Source organism: Galeopterus variegatus, unplaced genomic scaffold (genome assembly GCF_000696425.1).
Source record: "Galeopterus variegatus unplaced genomic scaffold, G_variegatus-3.0.2 Scaffold9558, whole genome shotgun sequence".
Lineage (NCBI taxonomy): Eukaryota > Metazoa > Chordata > Mammalia > Dermoptera > Cynocephalidae > Galeopterus > Galeopterus variegatus.
Window position 1 is genome coordinate 32576 of NW_007735669.1, and position 6893 is coordinate 39468.

Consider the following 6893-nt stretch of genomic DNA (forward strand, 5'->3'; position numbering starts at 1 on the left):
TTGCTATCAAGCCCTTGACCAGTCAGGCATCCACAATTGCAAGCCTCTGAGCAGAAGACAGGGACTTGAATCCCACCGTCTAGGCTCCAGGAGTAAGAATCTTCCTTCCCATTCATCTCATTGATGGCCAAGTCAAATTGCCTTCTTTCTCTTCCTTGTTCACAAGACAATGTTTTTAAGTTCTCACTTTGTGGATCACAGCCCTTTCTCACAGCTTCCTGCTGCACACCTGGGCAGGTGTGGTGTCTGCAGAACCCCTTTGCAAACCCTGCACCTTCCTGGGCATAGCCGAGAGCAGGGGCAGTGCAGGCAACTACAGTTTGAAGCAGCAGATAGAATTCCAGACATGTGGTTTGTGTCCTTTGGCGGAACTTACATTTGGCCTTGTAGGACACTTACGTGCACTTTATTTGTCACCTGACCCATGGGAGTACATGTTTCTTGAGAGAAAGAATTTGGCCTTATTCATGATGGGGAGTCCGGGCACACTCAACCTGTTTGTAAGTGACCTCACCATTTCCCTCCAGCTCTGTGCTTCCCACCCCATCCTAACCATCTACCCAATTGCCCAAGACCTGGGGCATTTTCCTCAGGAGTGTCCCTCTCCTTCACCTCCTGTCATGGGCTTCTGTGGCTTGTCTTTTCTGCCCAGCATCTCTTCTCTACTTCTGCTAACAGTTCAACCCCTTCCCTAAAGACACTGTTCTGCACCTTGAAGTTCTGAAGGGCTGCTCAGGACAGTCTGGGCAGAACACTTGATCCTCTCAGGGTCCAGCATTTCCTGACAACAGTGATGGCCCACGAGTCAGTGGTGTGCTGGTAAATGTTTAACAACTATGGTAACGAGAGCCCTGATTTGTAGCATTCGCTGATTTCCATGGTGTGAACACTACTACCACGGCCAATGTCAGGTACCAAGCTGCATGCCGAGTTGGGAGCTAGTTGTTAGGACTGGCTGGCTCCAGCACATACTGCATGTGACCCAAGCCAGGCAATCAGACACTTGTGGGAGACCCTTGCCATTCCGAATTGGAAAAGGAGTCCCTGCTCTTCTTTGGGAATGCAAACTCTTAGTTTGTGACCCCGGGGGTGTTGGCAGTCATACTCTCTGCCGTGATGGAGAGGCCTGGGAGAACATCGCTGGCACTGAGGGAGAAGAAAGGAATTGATAAGGGGAGAGAGATATTGATAGCATTGTTGTAAAGTTTTGTTCCACCTGCTCTTTCCAGTTATCTGAACCACATCCTCCCTACCCCGTTTGTATTTCTGGCCTAAGCCGTGTGGGTGGGTTTCTTTCGCTGGCAACTGAAGGAGTTCCCATTTGTGCCAGTTCTTTGCCATTGCTCCCACATCCCTTCTCCACTCTTCTCTGTGCCCAGAAAGGCTGACCTCTGCTTTCTGGTTCAGCCAATGAGAAGCAGGAGACTGGAACGCAGAGGAAGCCCCTCCCTGCCTGGCCAGGGCTCAGCTCTTGTTGGGTGGCCCTCCTACGGCTCTGCTCTTATGGGGCTCCTGTGACGCTGTCCCCCACATTGACCCTTAAGGTCTACGGGTGGTAGTGGCTTCCTGCGCTTGCTAGCAGGGTGCCTCACCTCCCTTATTGGCTGCCTTTACTCTGACCATCTTTCTAACTAGTCCTTTCATTAGGTTCTCATCAGAACCCTTTGGGGTGTGTTTTTCCTGCTGGTACATTCTGACTGATACCTCTTGTTAGTGTGCATCCCACATTGCCACTAGAGCCCACTGACCCTAATTCCTAAATGCTCTTCAACCTTTCTGCTATGTCTCCTCCTCACAGGCACTGCCTTGTTTCAGGCCCTCAACACGTCTTGCCTGGGCCATTGCCACAGCCTCTTCACTGTCCCTCTGTGTTCAGCTTTGGCCCTTCTCATTGGTTCTCGACACTATGGCCAGAATGATTTTTCCACAATGCATTTAGTATCGTGTTACTCTTAGAACCAAAAACCCCTCAATGATTCCCCACTGTCTTCAGGATCAAGTCCAAACTCCTTACTAGACTAAAAGGATATTCATGGTAGAGACTGTCCCTTCTCTGCCCCCCGTCTTGCCAAGCCCCATTTATACCACATCCCCCTGCCAAGAAATACACATAGATGCTTTCAGTCCTCATCTGAGATGTGCTCCTGAGCTTCACCCCAGCCCTTCTGCAGCAGGGTCTGGAGCATCATGGCACTAATAACCCTCTCATGGTTATGAATTAATTATGGGTTGACCTCCCCGCTCATAGCAAGTCTCCTTAGGACTTAACACTACTCAGTCCTACTTTGGCTAAATGAGTCTAGGCTATGTGGAGAAGATACATTTAATTCCAAGTCTTCATCGCTCATAGCAAGTCTCCTTAGGACTTAACACTACTCAGCCCTACTTTGGCTAAATGAGTCTAGGCTATGTGGAGAAGATACATTTAATTCCAAGTCTTCATGTTTTTCCTGTTAGAAATATGAAGAAAGTACTAGAAAATCATGGGATGGTCAACATGCCTCTAGCAGGTACAGAAAAAGCGCCCTGAAGATTGAGTAGACCAAGTTAAGACCCACCCCACCCAAATCACTTGCTTTATCCTAATGGCAGTCAGTTAAAAAAAAAGAAAAAGCTGGCAGGTTAGCTCACTTGGTTAGAGCTGGTGCTGATAATACCAAGGTCAAGGGTTCGGATCCCCATACTGGTCAGCTGAGGATGTGGGGGGTGGTGGGGGGAGGAAATGGCTACTTATGTGTTGATATAGACACTAAAGCTGACTGTTTATATATAATCGATTGGCTTTCACAGGGAAAGAACGCTCGCTGTTGGTAAGTTGCCCACAAGACAGGCAGAGAGCACGGGAAGGAGTCGAAGGGGAGAGAGGTCAAGGTAAAAATAGCTGATGCCATCAACAGCTGTTTACTGGATTTATTTAAAGCAGGCTTCAGGCCCAAAGTTCTCTGGGCACCTTTACAAAATCTAAATTCGGCATCTAAAATTAATTCTCCTTTTCAGGCAAAAACATACAAACAATCTCCTCCAAAACTCAAGCCCAAAGTTCTCTGGGCACCTTTACAAAATCTAAATTCAGCATCTAAAATTAATTCTCCTTTTCAGGCAAAAACATACAAACAATCTCCTCCAAAACTCAAGAGAGTTGAGCCCCTTTAGGAGGAGACTTTGGGCATTTTGTCAGATCCCTGGTGGCTCTGCTGAGAAGACCTTGTCTGTACTACTTTCTCTTCCTGTGATTCTAGAGCCAAAGAATCTCAGTTCCACCATTTATCAGCTCAGTGGTCCACAGCCATCCTCTTTTCCTCTCAGTGCTTCTGCATCTGCTCTCAGAGGTTAATTTCTCTGGACATGACAGAGTTTCTGCTAATGGTCCAAATATTAAACCCAAATGATGTGCCCTGAGGAGTCAGAATGGCAATAATGACGCGTTTTATTTGGATGGTACTTGGCTCACATCATTTTATGGGCTCCTCACAAAAACCACCAGGGAAGGTGTTGTCTTGCCCATTTTACAGGTGAGAAAACTGAGGTCCAAAATCACGGATTAGTTAACTAGAACCATGTCTTCAAGCCCAATATTTTTACTTTAAGTCATCTGCTTTATAAAAAATTCATTGCTCATTAAACAAATAGTTCCACAAAATTAGTTCCTTGCAAAAGATTCAAACAATATAAATAATGCAAAAAGCCTCGCTTGACCTCCTGCCCAATTCTGTTCCCTCCCCAGAGGTAACGGCTATTATCTGGTATTCCAACCATCTAGACCTTTTTTCTATATGTTTACATACATATATGTATATAAATAGATAATTTTGTTTCATGTTTTTAAAAAATTTACGTGAATGATATACCGTTAAAATTGTTCTGACACTTGCTTTTTTAGAAAAGTGCTTTGTCTTTGAGGTATTTCTATACCAGTACCTATAGATCTACTTTATTCATTTAATGTATTGTAAATTATTGCAGAGTATGGCTGTGCCACAGTTTGTCTAACTCTTTTTTACTGATGAGCATTTGTTTCCAGTTCTTGGCTGTTGAATCCTTTATATGCTTCTTTGTGCGTGTGTATAAACACTACTCTACGGAGATATACTCAGTGGCATTGCTGGGGGTTAGGGACTTCAGACTGAACATATTAATGGATATTGTCAGGTAGTGTTCCACATGGGCTTCACCAGTTTACATTTCTACCACTGAAGGTACAGCCATTACAAACCCTGGGTCTTATCAATCTTTTTACTTCCTACTAGTCTGATTTTTTAAATGATACCTCATCTTACATCCCTCCTCCCCAATTACTATGAGACTGAACATATTTCATATTGTGAGCTGCCTATTAATGTTCTCAACCAACCCTTCCATTGACTTGTTGGTCCTATTGATTTGGAGATTTTTATATTCTGTCTATTAACCTTTATTACATAAGCCACAAATATTTTCTCCTACATTGTCGTTTTTCTTTTTTGGAAACTGTGTCTACAAGTATCTTTTTTTTTCATATGAACTTTAAAATTTTTAGGTAGTCAACTTTATTAATCTTCTCCTTCATAGTTTTTGCACCTTGTATGAGAAAGTCTTCTATATTTGAAGTTATTTTCCTACTGTCGCATCTATTTCTAACATTTCAAATCTGTTTATTTGGCTCTAGTTCATCTGGAATTGATCTTTGTGAATGGTAGATTACAATGTGCTGTTGTTTTCTTTTTCCATGAAACTCATGACTCTGAGATCTTCCTGAACTATTGAAACTCTTTCTTCAATCTGCCTTAGTTCCCCAAATAATGGGTGTCTTTTCCCTCCAAGACTCCACTCCAGGTGAGGAGAGCAAACCTATGCAGAAAACTATAATGCAAACAGGATAAACTTCATTCCAAAAGACTGGTGTAGATAAAATGCTATAGAAAGGGAAAGAGTACTTTCAGCTGAGCAATTAGGGAAGACTTCTTTTTTTTTTCCTTTTTGTCTTTTTTACTGACTGGTAACGGGATCGCAACCCTCGGTGTCGCGCCCGCACCACGCTCAGCCAGTGAGCGGGAACCGGTCTCCACATGGGATCCGAACCCTCGACGGGAGCGCCGCCGCGCTCCCAAGCGGCGCACTCTCCAGTGCGCCACCGGGCTGGCCCAGGGAAGACTTCTTGAAGGAGGTGGCACTTAAATTGTGAGGGCTGCGTATTAGTGCGAAATACATTATATTCATAAAGCAAATGTACTTCACATATTAGTCCGTTTCTGTTCTTTATAAAAGAAATAAACAACTAGTGATTTGTAAGAAAACAAAATTTATTCTTTACGGTTTCTGAAGCTGGGAAGTCCGATGTCCAGGGAACGCATCTGGTGAGGGTCTTTCTTGATGGTGGCTTCAGTGACACAGGGTATCACATTGTAAGATGGCAGAAGCAGAGAGAGAGCTAACTTTCTCAGGTGGCTCCATTTAAAGCCATCAGAACCACAATCATGACCACCATTCACTAGGATAAATCCATTCACTAGACACAGTCCTCACAATCCAATCACCTCTTCAAGGCCCCACCTTTCAATTACCATAAAAAGAGTTCCACCCTCAACAGTTACAGTGGGGATTCAGCTTCAGTGAGACTGGGGGGACACAATTCAATCCACTGCAGGTGGTTTAGTTTGATTAGAATGTATATTATAGAAAAGAGCATGAAGCTAAATAAGGCTGGACAGGCTATGATTGCAGTGGTTGGTATCTACAGTCCATGGGCCAAATCTGGATGCCACCTGTTTCTGTATAGTGTGGGAGCTAAAATGGTTTTCACGTGTTTATATGGTTGAAAAAAATCTAAAGAGTAATGTTTTATGACCTATGAAAATTACAGGAAATTTAAATTTCAGTGCCCATAAATAAAGTTTTATTGAAACACAGCCATACCCATTGGTTTGTGCATTGTCTATGGTTGCTTTTGCACTACAATGGCAGAATTAAGTACATGTGACAGAGACCAAATGGCCCACAAAGCTGAGAATATTTACTCCCTGGATGCTTACAGAAAAAATTTGCTGACCCCTGATAGAGAGACTTGGATGCCAGGCTTAGGAGTTTGACTCTTATGTGCTAGACAGTGAACTAGTAAGCAGTGCAATCGGTATTGTATTTAAGGATGATGACTGCTGCTGGGTGGAGGTCGGCAGATAAGAGAGAGAGGGGCAGGAGCTGCCACAGGTGGCCTGTGAAATAATCCAGGTAACAAGTAATGGAATTTTAGCTTTAGACATGGGAAGAGAGAAGAGGGGAAATGTGAAAGATCCAGTCATTTATCAAGGCTTATTATGGGCTGGGCATAGTTCTGGGCACTGAAAGATATTGTGAAGGTAGAAATGCCAGAGCTTGGCAGCCTTTTGGATGAGGGGTATGAGCACTGTATGTTTGCTAGGGCTGCCATTATACCACAGATTGGGTGGCTTAAACAACAGAAATTTATCTCACAGTTCTGGAGGCTGGAAGTCTGAGGTCAAGGGGACAGCAGGGCCAAGCTCCCGCTGAAGCTGTTAGGGAAGGCCTGTTCCAGGCCTCTCTCCTAGCCTTTTTTTTTTGGCAGCTGTCCAGCATGGGGATCCAAACCCTTGACCTTGGTGTTATAACTGCGTTCTAACCAACTGAGCCACCCGGCCAGCCCTCTCTCCTACCTTCGAATAGTTCCTTGGTTTGTGGCAGCATAACCCCAGTCTTCACGTGGACACTCCCCATATGTATGTCTCTGTGTCCAAATTTCTCCTTTTCATGAGGACATCAGCCATACTGGATTAGAGCCCACCCTACTCTAGTATGACCTCATTTTAACTTAACTAATTACATCTGCAATGACTATATTTCCAAATGGGGTCACATTCTGAGCTACTAGGGGTTAGGACTTCAATTTATGAAATTTGAGG